This window comes from Hemiscyllium ocellatum, unplaced genomic scaffold, assembly GCF_020745735.1.
Source record: "Hemiscyllium ocellatum isolate sHemOce1 unplaced genomic scaffold, sHemOce1.pat.X.cur. scaffold_2014_pat_ctg1, whole genome shotgun sequence".
NCBI lineage: Eukaryota > Metazoa > Chordata > Chondrichthyes > Orectolobiformes > Hemiscylliidae > Hemiscyllium > Hemiscyllium ocellatum.
Genome location: NW_026867946.1, coordinates 608 through 17598, shown reverse-complemented (window position 1 = coordinate 17598; position 16991 = coordinate 608).

The window sequence follows — 16991 nt, the reverse complement described above, 5'->3', positions numbered from 1 at the left end:
CTCCTCACACTGTCTGGTTTGGCCCGTTTCCAGATGGGAATGGGTAAAGAATTCCCTTCTGGCATTCCCCACATTTCCAGAGTCTGTCCCTAGTGTGGCTGCACTAGTGTTTTGATTTCAGATAAGTGCTGGCAGACTGTTATACACACCATTACGCACCCCACCCACCACCCCTCCCCCTCCCAGAACCCAGTATAAAGCAGTAAAACATTATCTCCTGCTGAGGAAGGACAGCCTGTGTTAGACTGAGTAGGAACACTGAGCAGATTTACCTCAATGACAATTTAATCGGTGACCAGAGCAAGTAAAGCAAGTCCACATAAAATGCATTATAGCACAGAGAGAGGCCCATCAAATCCAAGCTGGCGCACTGTAGCAGAATCCCATATTCTCATTCCCCATACGTCCACACAAACTCTGCAATTTTATTTCCCTCGGATCTGATCTATTTGTTTTTATCAATCATTCATCTTCTCTGCTTGCACCACCATAATAGGCAGCATGTTCTGCATATTTCCAAACAATACAGTCAGCAGAAACACTTGCTCATCTCCCGCTGTATCAAAACTTTACATCTGATCTTAATTCTTGTGCGATCACCTATCGAATACAGATATTTTTGACTGCTATACCTAGACATGTTATAATCTTATACAGCTCTATCAAAAATATATTCAACTTGTTTACTTCAAAGAAAATACAAATTTCTTCAAATCAATTCAGTGACTGCATTTTCTTCATCGTGAACCTCTCCAGTAATCTGTACTCCACACTCTGAAGATCACTCATATCCTTCATTGTTGGTGCTTATTTTGTTCCACAAATCCAGACGAGACAAGTTTTCTGCACAACAGCAGTAGCTTTATTATTGTGCAGCCAGCGAGAGTTTCAAAGTGTCTCTAAAGTAGCTGAGTGTCTACTTGCAGAGACTGTTCTTCATGAATCTCTGCCTTACCCATAGAGACAGTATATTTAATAGGAATTAGACAAAGACATATCAGTCACATGGGCGATTGCCATTACATAGTTTAAAGTAGGTGATTATGACCTTACAAAGCTTGATGAATGGCGACGTCCTGTGATAAAGTGTGAATGGATTACAGAAACTGATTATCGTATTGCTCATGATTATGTGTTGATGGGAAGAGATTAAGGCAGAAGGGTTCTTCCTTCAGTAAATGGGGAATTCAGTTACCTATGCTAATATGGAGGGGAGGTAAGACAATGGGAGCGGGAGGCAGTTTCACAGGGTTGTGCCCAGGGCTCTCAGTCTTGTCTGGAAAGGACAAATCCCTCTGTCTGGGGTTACAGGGGAATCCACGTGTGGCTGCAATATGTTCTATTTCGAAGGTACAGTCCGCCTCCCCCTACTGAGGTGTTCTGTCTGTATTGTAAGAGTACAGGCCTCGTACTCTTACAATGCAGCAGTAAGTCCTTTGGCAGGAGAATGTTTAACCCTTGAGTCGCCAATGCATCCTGAAAGAAAGCAAAGTATGGAACTGGCCCCTCTGTGGTATTTTAACTTCCCCATTCTGACCAGGAATCTGTTGATCAGAATTGGATGCAATGATTGATTGTGACCTAACTAGAGCTTTGTCAATGGTCAGCATCTTTTCCATGAGTTTGTTATCATTCGCTCTATTAATGAAGCCCAGTATCCTATACGTTTACTCAAAACACTTTATGTTCTCTCTCCTTTAATGATTTGTACACATTGTCCCCCATCCTGCTGTCCTGCTCCCTGTGTCTGTTCCAATCAAATATATATTCCCTTTCTACATTGCTTCTCTCAAAATGCATCAACTTCCTATGTATTCTGAAGAAGAGACATATTCCACTCAAAATATTATCTCTCACTCCATACATTCTACCCCCCGGAAAACAGAACCGGACAGCACTGCGATAATCGGCCCACTATGTCTGTACAGATCATGATGCCATTCCAAACTAATTCCATCTCCCTGTATATGATCCATATCCCTGCCAACCCATGCCTGCTTATGTGTCTGCCCAAATGCCTCATAAACATTGTGATTGTTCCTGCTTTTACCATCTCTCAGGCAAGTACATTCTAGTCACTGACCACCTTCTGCATGAGAAACTTGCCTGATACAACCTCCCTTTGAACTTGCACAGATGTTGTTGGAAATGCTCAGCAGGTCATGCAGCATCTGTGAAGAAAAATCAGTTAATGTTTCGGGTCTGGTCACCCTTCCTCAGAAACGTTATCGCTGATTTCTCTTCACAGATGCTGCTAGACCTGCTGAACTTTTCACAAAAATGTTTTTGTTTCTGGTTTACAGCATCTGCAGTTGTTTTGGTTTTCATTTCCTTTAAACGTCCCCCCTCTCCCCTTAAACCTATGGCCTCTAGAATTTGTCGTTTCCACCTTGGAAAAAGAGTCAGATTATTCACTCTGTGCCTCTTGGGTCACCCCGCAGCCACTGACTTTCTAGTGACAACAACCCAAGATGTTCCAACCTCTCCCAATCCAGACAACATCCTGGTAAACCTGTTTTCAACCTCTCCAAAGCCTCCACACCCTCCTTATGTGGTGATCAAAACGGCACACAATACCCCAAAGGTGGCCTGATTACAGTTTTATATTCACTCCCCTGACAGAAGAAGGCAAGCCTGCCATCCACCTCCTTCACCACTTTCAGGGAGCTGTGAACGTGCACCTGAAGATCCCTCTGTACATCAATGCTGCTCAGGGCCCTTCCGTTTAGTGTGTACATTCCTCTTGCAATGTGCCTCCCAAAATGCATCACCACACATTTGTCCAAATCAGATCTATCTGTATTTTCTCCGTATAACCTTCTAACTGATCTTTCTTGCTGTGTCCTTTGACAACATTCTTCACTGTTCACAGCTTCATCAATTGTACCATCTACAAACTTGCTAATTCAGTTGTTTACATTTTCTTGCTAATCACTGATATATGTTGCAAACAACAGATGTCCCAGTTCTGATCCTTGTGGAACAGAGACACTGGCCACAGACCTCCAGCCAGCAACGTGCCCCTGCACAACTGTTGCTGGGAGAAGTATCAAAGAGGAGCCTGAGTTTAGCAGCGCGGTGACCTTTATTCAGCGCTCCTTACTTAAGCATGGTGGGAGAGTTCCCTCTCGAGAACTCTGTGGCTTCCCCAGCCAAGTACAGCTGGGTTTCCTTCATGCTTTCCGGTAATATTTTCTCCCAACCCGATCTCCTGGGTTTGGAATGTCAACTCGGATATTTCTGTGCTCCCTTTCCCAGTTTCTGATTCGCTGTCCCTCTGCAACTTCCCTCTCAGCTCATGCAGTTGCTTTGCCAGTTCATTCAAGAATTGTTTAACGCTATCCTTGCCATTGGACATCTCGGGCACTCCCACTGCCACACCCTGTGGCACCTGCGTAGTCCGTCCGGTCACTAATTCAAAGGGGGACTGCCTTGTTCCCTTTGCTGGGGTTGATGTCAATTTAATTAGGATGGTGGGGAGTACTCTAACCCATCTCTGCCTGTCTCTGGGAGGGCCTTAGTCAGACTAGCTTTCAGTGTCTGCTTCATTCCTTCTGCTGTCCCTGAGCTCTGGGGGTGGGATGGGAGATGGGGTTTCTGTCCAGTACCAAACAGGCCACAGAGCTGTTTAACTACGTTCCCTGTAACATGTGTCCCTTGGTCAGAATCTGCAGTGGAATGCTTCCACCCACTGCGTAAACCTGTTTATTAAGACCCAGCAGGATTTCCTTCCCTGAGATTGGGATGGGGGTGTATGTAAAATCTGTAATTGTTCCCATGGGTCCCTAGGTCCCTGCTGCTGCCTCCATTTTATCCTGATTGCTTTCCCTGGCTCATATAGTGTGTACAAAACTACACCCCTTCAACAAAAAGCTGCTGTATCTCTCCCTGATCCAGGCCTCCCCTGTAGTGGAGCATTGTATCCTGCCCAATATGGGCTGACCCATGATATGTTTTTAATAATGTTTGTCTTTTACAGTGTGGTGGCACTGCTGGATCATCCAGACTCTGTCTTGTCCTATTACTGCCCCACCCTTTTCCTATTCCTCTTTCTCCTGTTGTGGGACTGTTTCTGGGAATATCTTTCAACCTTCCTCTCTCACTTCTGCAGCTCCTGCCACTGCCATCTCCTCAAATGTCTGCACTGTTTCAGTCAGTATTTTACCTGCCTTAGCCACATACTCACTGCCCCGTTGGTGTGGGGTTTCTACTTCCCTGTGAGCTCTAATCTTCATTATTGCTGCTTCACTGGGAAAGCTGTTTCCACTAACTCTCTGACCTGTTCCTCATGCTCTATGTGGCCCCCAGACAAGGTGATGTACCCTCACCGAGCCCAGACCAACACATGGTCATGAACGATACCAAAGGCATGCTGACTGTCTGTGAATATGCTGACTCCCTGACCCCTGGCTAATGCCAGTGCTTCTGTCAGGGCTTGTGATGGTTCTGCCAATTCTGGCCTCCACAAAAGGCCTCCAATAATTAAACAATCTAAAGTTTGCCTTACCCCTTCGCGATGTGCAGATGGATAGTTTTAAAATCATGGCCTTTCGTTCCAATGGGATTATCCCCTCTGCCTTCCTGATTTGATCTCCCTGATATGATGTCCCAGGTACGCCTCTACTTACCTTCCCAGTTGCACTCTCTGTGGGTTAATTTTAAGCCCGGCCTGCCTGAACTGACACAATACTATGTTTAATATTTGGATATGTTCTTTCTCACCAACTGAGGTAATGAGGTGTTGGTAAGATTAAATAGACTAACTCCATCAGCCATATATCGGTGGGATATACTGGAATATTATGGGATCCCTGAGATAACTGGATCCAGGTGTACTGTTTTCCTTTGATAGTAAACATCAGTTTATTCTGCCATTATGGACCAGAACCCATTCACAATATCAAGGGCTGAGACTATATCCTGTTGCGATTTCAATCCATTAAATACAGTGGTGTGGTTCGCTACTGTAGGATACTCTTTAGTGGCGGATTTACTGAGGGAGGTATAATCAATAGTGAGGTGGGATGAGCGGTCTGGATTCAGTGAATTAGTCTGGGATACTGTCGGTCTGACTGTTCCCTGCTTCTCTCAATCTGTTACTGTCACAATGACTGCCTCCTCAGCCCCAGCTTTAATGGGATCCTGTTTGTGTGTGGGGAGTGAGATCTTTACAGGATCCACAGATAATAACGCACATTCCTGTTTGAGTTCCCCACACTGCTGTTTGGGTCCTAGCTATAACTCCCCAGATTCCCTGACTGTTCCAGTCTCTCTGCAAGGTATCTACCCTGGAGATGTCGCCTCTCCTTTGCTTCCTGTCTCGGGCCTGGCCAGGTTGTTCCCATATTACAGTTCGGGTTTCTACATCACTAGTTGCTCCTAACTGTTCTAAAATGGCTACTCCCAGAATGGTCCCTTCCTCAGTTTCACACTCCCATATCTGAGTATATTTTGCCATATCGGTGATCTGCATCGGTTTATTTTATCCAGCTTCCTCGATTCCCTCTCCAACTGCTCTCATTTTAGTAATTGACAGGGTGGGGGCAAATCCATATCGGTAACTGATATAGCTGCTCCTGTATTAATATTTATTAATACAGCAAACACAGCATCAATAAATATTCATAAGCTATGCATGTGCCTACGTGAACACATGCCACACACAATGTGAACATCTATCTCCCTCTCTCTGCCTACGTTCCTTGGCTATGTGCCTTTCCTGCTTCCCTTGTACCATTGTGGGTCTGGTTCCCCTCCCTGTACTGAAGCTATTCCTCTGTGTTTCTGCGTTTGCCTCAGCTCTCATGACCCAATTCAGAAGGTGGTTAGAATTATCTCCCACTGGGAGTCCCATGTTTATAATTACAGTTAAATAGGGTCCCATGTCATCTTTTAAACACATCAAACCTATTTCATCATCACACTTTGGGGTTTGGTAATCCCCCGTGTTCCTTACACACCTCAGGCTTCCTCTCTGTATGATCCTCGATATTACCCTTGGTCCCTGAGACACCAAGGTTATTTTAGACCATTCAGCCTGTCTCCTCCCCAGTGTGTCCCTGTAATATCTGTAAATGCCTGGAGGCACTGGTCAGCTGTGCACTGGGGGGGGACCGGCTCACACCCCCACCCTCACATTGCAGGGACAGTTTCTGCTGTACACATCAGGGAATCTTGGCCTGAGAGATCTTGGCTGACACCATCTTCGGTGAGACTGTGTACCTCAACTAAATAATCCATATTGTCTCAATAAGGCCCATTATTACCATTTCTCTATCAGGCTGGGTGTTCATTCACCAACACCTGTCGTTCAGCCGGGTAAACAGTTCAGGTTTGGTTTCTGTCAGTTCCTTTTGTTGCTCCCTACTGTCTAGCCACGTTGAGCTTTGATGCCGAGCGATGCCATGGACACGGCCTTCTGGGATTTACAGGGCGGTGGGTCATCCCACCCATTGCCGTCCCTCTGTCGATACGTGGGCGCTTCATCATCTAACCTGTTCTACCCAGTGTCACCATCCTCACTGCCTTCTGAGGAGAGCGGGGCACTAGGTACATCCCCCACTGTGACTACCAGCTGGCCCTTTGGCTTTAAGGCCTCACGTCTGAGAGTCACCACCTTCACTTGTTCCTGTTCCCATAATAATGTAACACATTCCATCGTTCCTGGAATAAAACAGAACAAAATGTGAATTTGGTTTTACTTGAAATATTTATAACTTGACATTCACTTTACAGATCTATAGAGGTGAGAATTGTACTGTGATTATTTAAGTGAATTTAACTTGATCATACAGTGAAAATAACTCTTAACATCAACGACAATGAATGAACTGGATAATATGTGATCATTTGTACCAGTTCTTGCATTGAAAATTCAATTTTATTTTAATGCTTGTCACCCATTACACCATGGGCATTGTTATTAGGGAATAAAATAATGGAAGGATATCAGAGAAAATCAATAGACTTTAATTTTAGCTTCACTGCAATAATAAACCAAAACTATATTTGGAAATATGGTTAAACTACATAACAAAGTTTCCAGTGTCATTACTGACATGAAAACTATTTTAGTTTGCAAGTTGTTTGGCTCTAAGAATAATTGGAAATGAATTGTGATTATGAATTGACCATTTAAAATGTACTTTGAAGAGAATAATTAGATATATTTTTGGAGGAAATTAGGGATTAATAGTTTAAAAAATGTTTGGAAGTTGACTGGGATTATTTGATTGAGAGAGGCTGCATGATTATAAAGACTAATTCACCTTTTCATTGCATTGTTGGTTTCACTAGAATCTGTTGTGGTCTAAGCTCTTGTTGTGTGCAATGGACTGTCACTAATAGCTTCATTAACCTGCGAGTCTCAGATCAGGTTTCCTTTGTCTGTAAGTCAGTCTGTAAGTGCGCGACACACCTGCTTTTCTGAGGGGAAACAGAGACTCTTTTCAAAGGAAATAAGTGGCAGTTCACACACCATCGGCAGGGAAGGGTTTTTCTGAAGAATTTCATTGTCTATCTATAAACCGATGGTATCTGTGTTTGTCAGTTTGTGGAGAATTTAGCCCCTTTGTTCTCAGCTGTTTTATACAAGCAGTTGTTTCATTATGTCTTTACCAAGAATGTTGTTTACTTTCCCCTTTTACTGTGATTGTGCAGGTTAGAATATTCTGTGAATCAATAACGTTCAGTAACTGAACATTGAATAGTTTAGACTCTAACAGAGCAGGGCCTTGTTTTCAGCTCATTCTTCGCTTTTTATTTCCTGGTTGTGTAGAATGTTACAGAAACAGGCTCTGAGCAATGTTTCCATTCACTTGTGTTGGAGTCACTGACAGCCACGTGGTCAGTCAGTTTCAGGCTGATGGATCAGTTTCTCTGTCCTATTAGATGGTGCTCACTTGCTCAGTTTCCGATGGCTCACCTCAGCGTCAGTCCGTCAGCTGCTGAAACCCTGTATCCAGCATTTGTTCCCTCTCACCATGACTATTCCAATACAGTCCCAGCTTGTCTCCCACATTCTACCTCCATTACCTCATGGTCACTTCAGATTCTACTGTCTGTGTCCTTGCAGCAAGTTGTGTCAGACACCTATCTCAGTTTTAACCTGATCTACATTATGTTCATGAAGAAATTTTCAAAATTTGGTTCACTGCTTTTAAACCTACCCGTGCCTTCACCCTGTCCTCCCTGTGTAGTTCCACACCTCCCTGGGGTATCTGCACTTATCCAATTCCAGCTGTGTGAGGGTTCTTACTTTGTTCTCCTCCCTGTTGGTGGCTTTAGTTTCAGTTGCCTTGAACCTAAACTTGGTCATTCTCTTCCCCCATTCCCTTCAACGCTCCTTAATTCTCCCTGTTTGATCAAGGGTTTGGTTCCCACCCTTTGTAGCTCGGGAACAGTCCTGTGGTATCATTGCTGAACTGTTAATGCAGAGACCCAGTGAATATTCTGGGGTCCCTCATTCGAATCCCACCACGGCAGATGTGGAACTTGAATTTAATAATCATCTAGAATTATGAGTCTATTGATGAAATTATTCTCGATTGTCAGGAAAAACCCATCTGGATCACTGGTGTCCTTTAGGGAAGGAAGCTGCCATCCTGACCTGGTCTGGCCTACATGTGACTCCTGACCCACAGCAATGTGGTTGGCTCTTATTTGCCCTCTGGGGATAATGCTGCCCCTCATCCAGTGAATGAATTTTAAACAAAGCTCTCAGTCCGGGGATCATGTGTGAGAGAAGCAGAAGGTGACCATTCGGCCCCTCGAGCCTGCTCCACCATTCAATAAGACCAGGCCTGATCTGTTTGTGATTTGTATTCCATCTTCCGCCAACGTCCCTTAACAAGAATCTATCAATTTGTGTCTTAAAATACTCAGTGAGCCCACCTTCTGGGGCAGAGAGTTCCAAATTTGCACAGCCCTCTGATGGGAAACAAATATCATCATCGCTGTCCTGAAAGGGTGAACCCAATTTTAAAGCAGTTCCCTCTAGTTCAGGAATGACCCACAAGTGGAAACATCCTTTCCACATCCACCTTATCAAACCATTCAGGATGTTAGATACTTCAGTCATGTCACCCCTCACTCTCCCAAACTCTAACTGTAACAAACCTATCCTGTCCAACCGATCCACATTTTATTTCTGTCACTCCGGGTGTGAGTGGGGTTGAAATGTTATGTTATGTTTATTATGCAGTGAATGTGTTGCTTCACTGTGTGGGGTCTAAGAGTCAACATGAGCCATACTAGCTTCCCTGTCTCACTGTATTACATATATCTTACATCACTGTCGTGTTTCCATCCCTCCCTACCTCATCGAACTAAAAAGAATGACAGAGATCGAGAAAAGTTGTTAGAAAATTTGTTGTTGCATAAAAGGTATTTGGTCTGTTTGTAGAGATTGCATTGTAATTGTAGTAACCAGTTAATTAAAAGTTACTGACAAAATATTTTAAGAGGATCTACGGTTGGTGGTGGAAATGCTGCTGGTTCATATAAGAGAGGGCTGGGGTGAATACTGTACTTGGTTTTGATGAGAAAGTTGAGCAAGGTCAGATTCTTTTATCTTTTTCAATAAGGGGCAGAGATTGCAGCTAGGACAGCGTGGAGCTGTTTTGATCTTGCAGACATTATAATAATATTTATTTGATGTGATGTGGGTGTCACTGGCTGGGCCCCAGCATTTATTGCCCGTCCCTAGTTGCCCTTGAGAAATTGGTGGTGAGCTGTCTTCTTGAGCCGCTGCATTCTACCTGCTGTGGGTATACAGCACAAAACTGTGAGGAAAGGCTGAGGCACTTGGGTCTGTTCTCATTGGAGAAAAGAAGGTTTAGGGGAGATTTGATAGAGGTGTACAAGATGATTAGGGGTTTAGATAGGGTTGACAGTGAGAACCTTTTTCCGCTAATGGAGTCAGCTGTTACTAGGGGACACAGCTTTAAATTAAGGGGTGGTAGGTATAGGACAGATGTTAGGGGTAGATTCTTTACTCAGCGGGTTGTGAGTTCATGGAATGCCCTGCCAGTAGCAGTGGTGGACTCTCCCTCTTTATGGTCATTTAAGCGGGCATTGGATAAGCATATGGAGGTTATTGGGCTAGTGTAGGTTAGGTAGGCTTTGGTCGGCGCAACATCAAGGCCGAAGGGCCTGTACTGTGCTGTATTTTTCTATGTTCTATGTAATACCTTGGGGTGGGGATTTCCAGGATTTTGACCCAGCGACAGTGAAGGAACAGCTATATATTTCCAATTCAGGGTGATTAGTACCTTATCGGGGAACTTGAAGATAGTTGATAGCTGCTGCTCTTGTCCTTCTCGATGGAAGTGGCCATGGGTTTGAAAGGTGCTGGTTAGTGAATTCCTGCAGTGCATCTTGTCGATAGTATACACTGCTGCTACGGAGCATCAGTGGTGGGGGTGGGTGGGGGGTGGATACTTGTGGATGCTGTGCCAATCAAGCGGGCTGCTTTGTTTCGTATGGTATCAAGTTTCTTGAGTGTTGTTAGGGCAGCACTATCCAGGCAAGTGGGGAGTATTCCATCACACTCCTGACTTGTGTCTGGTAGATGTTGGACAGGCTTTCAGGAGACAGCAGTTGAATTACTCTTGTAGCCACCGTGTTTATGTGCTGAGACCAATTCAGTTTCTGATCAATGATTATTCCAGGATGTTGATCGTGGGTGTTCAATGATGGCAACACCAGCGAATGTCAAGGGATGGTGGTTAGATTATTTCTTATACGTGATGGTCATTGCCTGCATTTGTGTGGGATGTATGTTACTTGCCCCTTGTCAGCCCAAACCTGGATATTGTCCAGATCTTGTTGTACTTGGACTTGGACTGCTTCAGTAGCTGCGGAGGGAATTAATTATTAACGTTCAATAACCATGGAATTATGCAAATTCCTTTTTCTATCAAATGTCATGGACTGTATCTTGTGGTCACTCTGATATTCACTTTGGTTATCTCCTTACTCTCTTCCTGATTCAGACACAAATGTTGGATCATCGATCAGGATAAAATTACATCAATTTCTCCTTCTTCACGGTGCACTGATAGATTTTGAAAATCTAAGTGTTGCTAACATCTAATTATTGTTCCGTTCAGTCGGGGGTATATTTATGCTCAGTAAATGCAATAATGGCTCAGTACATGAAGTAATGTGAAGATATGGCAGTGTACAAACTCACAATGATTGTGAATATCAATTTTTATTTTAACCATATAAACACAGTTGAATTGTTTTAATTATATTTGACTTCAATGCTCACATTCATTGTATTTCTGATCACAATAAGAGTGAACTATTTCTTGTGACAAAATTATTTAAAATTCATGTCACTTTTTTATGGACGCAAAATCGAATCAACACCCGTTTGTTCTCTCCTTTACCCATCGCAGTCAAGTTTGAATTGTACAATGCTAGCTTGATACAGCACGGAAACAGGCCATTCAGGCAGCCCGGCCAGGTTCCCTAAACTAAACTAGCCCCATTTTCCTGTGTTTGTTCCATATCCTTCTGGACGTTTTCTATCCATGTAACTGTCCAAAAGTCTTTTAGATGTTATAATTGTACCAGCCAACGCCTTTCCTCTCACAGCTCATTCCGTGTGAGCCAAACACACTTTGTGAAAAAAGTTGCCCCTCAGATCCCTTTTAAATCTTTCCCCCTTACCTTAATGTAATTTACACTGTAGAATCTTTATGACTGCAAAGTTATTAAAAGTTGAGAGGTACTTAGAAGCAGCATAATAACATTCATAGTTTAGTCAGTGAACGGAAGCAAATAAATTCAAGATATTGTGAACATTACAATGAACAAGATACAAGTTGAGAAAATGTTGGATTGAAAAATAATTCAGTAGACACTTAGATATTTTCTAATCAACTCTGATGTGCTTTGACACATCTCTGTTGAAGTTTAGAATTGAATCCATACCTCCTGGTCTTTCAGTACAGACATTACCAGAGCCCTACATAATGTTCCTATGCAAGAAGGGCAGGACTATAATCACATACTTACTGTGGTTACTCACAGGGAAAACTGCTCAAATATTTATTGTGATAATCAGACTGGGTTGTATTCGACAATTCCAGTGTGTAATGGACTGATAAAAGGAATTAGTATTTTCTAAAAATGTTGGAACGAAGCGACAATGATCTTAAACAAATATAAATCTCATGATAATCAAGTAATTAAATATGTTTGAAGCAGTTATTTATGTACTCAAAATTAAACTGCTTTGTAATGCTCATGACTTGGAAGTAAAGCATTAGTCATTCAATGTGACTATTAAGCGAAAGATAATTTCCCTCATTTTCACAAAATTGTGATTTCTAAGAATTCAAGATTTATTGTAAAAGAATAGAGCAAACATTTGTTAATTCTGGTTTGTATACACAAGAAACACGTGAAATTAATACAATGTTTAACATGAAAAATACTTAGCTCTTATTGTAATAATCAGAAATATAGAAATGTTAGCATTGAAATGAAATACAATCAATACAAGAACGCAAAAAACTGTGGATACTGGAAATCAGACACAAAAATAGCTGATAACAAATTTAAGAATGATGAGAAAACCCTTTTGCAATGTAATTGTGCAATATGTTGGAAAGAACTGAAATATTGATGTGAAAACTAGTTAGCCATCTCTTAATTGATAAGACTGATTAATAATCATTTAATTAAAATGAGAATTCAAATGAAAGAGAATGAGATAGTTACTATGAGTGTTGGGTGAGAAAACTTTGCTTGATTGCAGGTGTGTTGACCTGAAACGAGTGTAAATATTTCATCATGATACTGGCACTAAGAAATAATAGATTCAACTCTCATGATGGTGTGATAATTGAAATTACAATTAAAGAATAATTAATGTTAGAACAACACTTAAAATGATTCAATATTTTCAAAGCAGTTTGTACTAGATATTCAATAAGATCAGTAAACTGAGAATTAAAATATTGGGTTAATTTCAAAACAAAAATCACACCTTCAGAGATTATTCATCAGAATAGTTTTGTCATTGAAAGAAACCTCATTTATTCAAGAATTCTGCATTTTCCTCATTTTCTGTCTTTTTCCCACAGGGATCTGCACTGGAACCCTTCTGTTTGCGGGACAAATATATGTAAGTGACATGGATTAAAATCTAATTTGGTGAGTTAATAAGTTTGCAGATGATACAAAGTTCAGTGCAGTTGTGGATAATGTAGAGGGTTGTCAAAGAATGCAGCAGGAAAAAGATAAATTGCAGATATGGGCAGAGAAATTAAAGGCAAAGTTTAATCCATACAACTGTGAGGTGTTTCACTTTGGGAGCTCAAATATTAAGGAAAAGTAGGTAATGGCAGGACCCTGAACAGCTTTGTTGTTCAAAGGGATCTTGGCGTTCAAGACCATGGCTCCCTGAAAGTGACCATGCAAGTAGATAGGGTGGTCAGGAAGGCAAATGGCATGCTTGCCTTTATTGGTCAGGGAACTGATTACAAGAGTCAGGATGGCATGTTGCAACTTTATAAGACTTTGGTTAAGGCATACTTAAAGTATTGTATTCACTTCTATTCGCCACATTATAGGACGGGTATGGAGGCTTTGGAGAGGGTACAGAGGGCATTTACCAGGATGCTGCCTGGATTTGGAGACGTGAGAAAAACTCAGGTTGCTTTTTTGTGGAGTAGCGGAGGATGGAGGAAGAATTGATGCAAGTCTATACAATCAGGAGATACGTAAATAGGGTTGACAGTCAAAATGGTTTTTCCCAGAGTTGAAACGTCAAAAGTATGTGACATGCGTTTAAGGTTAGGGGAGACAGTTCAAGGGGCATGTGAGGGGCAATTTGTTTTTTACAAAGGGAGTGGTAGGTGTCTGGAATGAACTTCCAGGGTTGGTGGTAGAGGCAGATACATTAGGGCTTTTTAAATGTTCATTTAGATAATTTGGAAGGATATGGACCAAGGGTAGACAGAAGGGGTGAGTTTATTTTGCATTATGTTCCGCACAAACGTTATGGGCCAAAGGGCCCATTCCTGTGTTGCACAGATTTGAGAGAAAACTCATGTCTAACACATATGACATTTAATCTAATCAATATTTAGTCACTGGTGTCAAAAATAGGAATAAAATAAGTAGAGAATGAACTTGACTCTAATCTAAAGATATATTTTATCATTTGGTATTGCTTTGGTATTTTTTTCTGAATTATCAGCTTTGATGGAGATGTGTTGAAAATGTTTGCAGTTACTGATCTGCTGAACCAAAATGACCCTTTTAAACTGATGATTGGACTAGAAACCTTTAGAAAACTTGAAAATATTCGGTAAGGTGAGATGCACATCATAATTTAATCCTATATTTCTTATTGACAATACTCCAATAAAACTTTTTTTTTACGTCTATACCAAAAAGAGTGATTTTCCATCCCATGCTCATTGGAAATATCTGAATGCCACTCATTTCAACAATCAAAGTAACCATAGCCTCATCGATTCAGAGATATCTAATGACATTTCACCAATAATTACTGTTTATTTTAGAACATTGTATGTTCAAACAGCAATGTGAGATTTCTCTTTAATATTCAGTTCACTGACAGCATATTAATAATTTAGTTATTGCTAATATCTAATAACTGATCAATCCAGTAAGGGATATAAAAGTGGAATTATGGCTCAGTACATCAACTGATGGAAAGATATTGCAGTGTTCACTCTCCCAATTATTGTGAATATCGATGTATATTTTGATTTGATTTGATTACATTTTTCTTCAACGTGAAGGTTTATTGTATTTCTGATCTCAGCAAGGGTTAAATATTTTAAAGCTAAAAATATTCAAATTTGTGACTTTTTTTTGTAAACACGAGAAAAAAACGTACATGTGTTTGTTCTTCCCTTTATCAATCAGAGTACATTTTGAATTGTTGGAAGTTGTACATTTGTGGAAGGAAGGGGAGCTGCCTGCAGCTGAATAGTCACAGTGAATAATTTTTGTTTGGTGATTCCACTGGTGCTAAGCATTCTAATTATCTTTTCATTATCAGAAAAATGCTTTAAACATATTCAGCAGTTGTATTTTTCATGAATTTACAATAAGCGCATGATATATCTATTTATTTTTCCTTCAATTGTCACGATAGTAATTTTTACGTAAGAGCCTATATACTTAGTACCATCATTATTGTGAATTACCATTTCATTCTCAGTCCATTGCATAGAAACAGTCGAATTAATTCCCAGCCCAATTATCGGAGTGAACACTGGTTAGTTTTCATTTGAGTAATCACAATTAATTATAATCCACCCTTCCTTGGTGGGAACATAATGAAAGGAACCTGTGGAGCCCAGTAGAGTGTCTCCCACGAGACCAGGAAGTGTGCGTTGAGTTCCCATCTTCAACAGAGATGCACCAAAACAGCTTAGAATGGTGATTAGAAAATATCTAAGCAGAGTTTGAATTGCTTTTCAATCCAATTTGGATTTGCTCTGTCTGTTGTTCATTCCAATAATCACAGAATCTGCAATTTATTATCTTCAGGTCATTAATAAATGTATGTATCACATTACATTGTCTCTAAATTTTAGATTTGAGGACACTGTAGTTTTTCAAATTTAAAATATCTAAATAATGACATTCATTTTATTTAATCAAAATACTTACTACTTCATTATCTCACTTTGTGTATGATGGCTTCAATGCATTTTGCTAAGCAATTCTACTCAACATAAAGATTTTGTTGACTTTAAATAGTATCTTTAGCACTCGCTTATCAATCTATTCCTAAATCAAAGAATCATAGAGTCATAGAATCCCTACAGTGTTGAAACAGGATACTTGGCTCAACAAGTCCACACCGACCCACGAAGACTACCCACAAGAGTAACCCAGACACATTCCCTTACTCTATTACTCGACATTTCTCCTGACTAATGCACCTAACCTACACATCCGTGAACACTATGGGCAATTTAGCATGGCCAACTCACCTAACCTGCAGACTTGTATACTATGACAATGTTATTGAAATCAATGCTCACACAAAACACTATTCATAAAGCCAGACAATGGTCTCATGATCATTTAATTACTGTTCAGTGGAATAATCTGAGTAACTGTCTTATTGTTCCTGAGATCAATCACCACAGTAAGCATCTGATTATCATTCCCTCCAGTAAATACAATGAGTGTCTTCTGAAATTTCTGTTCTGTAATTATCCAAGATACGTATTGCTCACAGCAGTGTTTATTCTTCATTACGAGTGGCCAAGGATTCTAACAGCCATTGATCTTGATCTTATTGTTACTGAGTGCAGTAACCACAGTAAACATTTGGTTATAATTCTTGCCAATAAATACAAGAGCTATCCTCTTACTTTTCAGCCCAGCAATTACACATGATACTTGTTACTCAAAGTAGTATTTATTCTTTATTACGATTGGCCAAGAGCACTAACAGCAAGACTTGTCAATAGTCCTGATTTGTACATGTTTTCAAACAGGTTTTCAGTCCAATTATTTCAAAAAAAGAGTCATTTGACTTAGTTCAAATGTAGATGTAAACATTTTCGGATCATTTCCATTCAAAGTATTTATTTGCTTATTTGGACCAATCTTGAATTTGTATCTGTAAATTCAATTTACTGTGTTTTCCATTCATGGAAGGACTCGTTAATTGGTCTCATTTGCATCTTAAATCTGATGCAAATTTGAAATACTGATTACAGTGAAGATTATATGAATTGTGGGCGGCATGGTGGCACTGCTGCCTCACAGCGCCAGGGGCCCTGGTTCAATTTCCACCTCAGGCAACTGTCTGTGTGAAATTTGCACATCCCCCCGTGTCTGTGTGGGTTTCTTCCGGGTGCTCCGGTTTCTCCCGCAGTCCAAAAAATGTACAGGTTAGGTGAATTGACCATAGTGAAGGGGTAAATGTAGGGAAATGAGTCTGGGTGGGTTGCTCTTCGGAGGGTCAGTGTGGACTT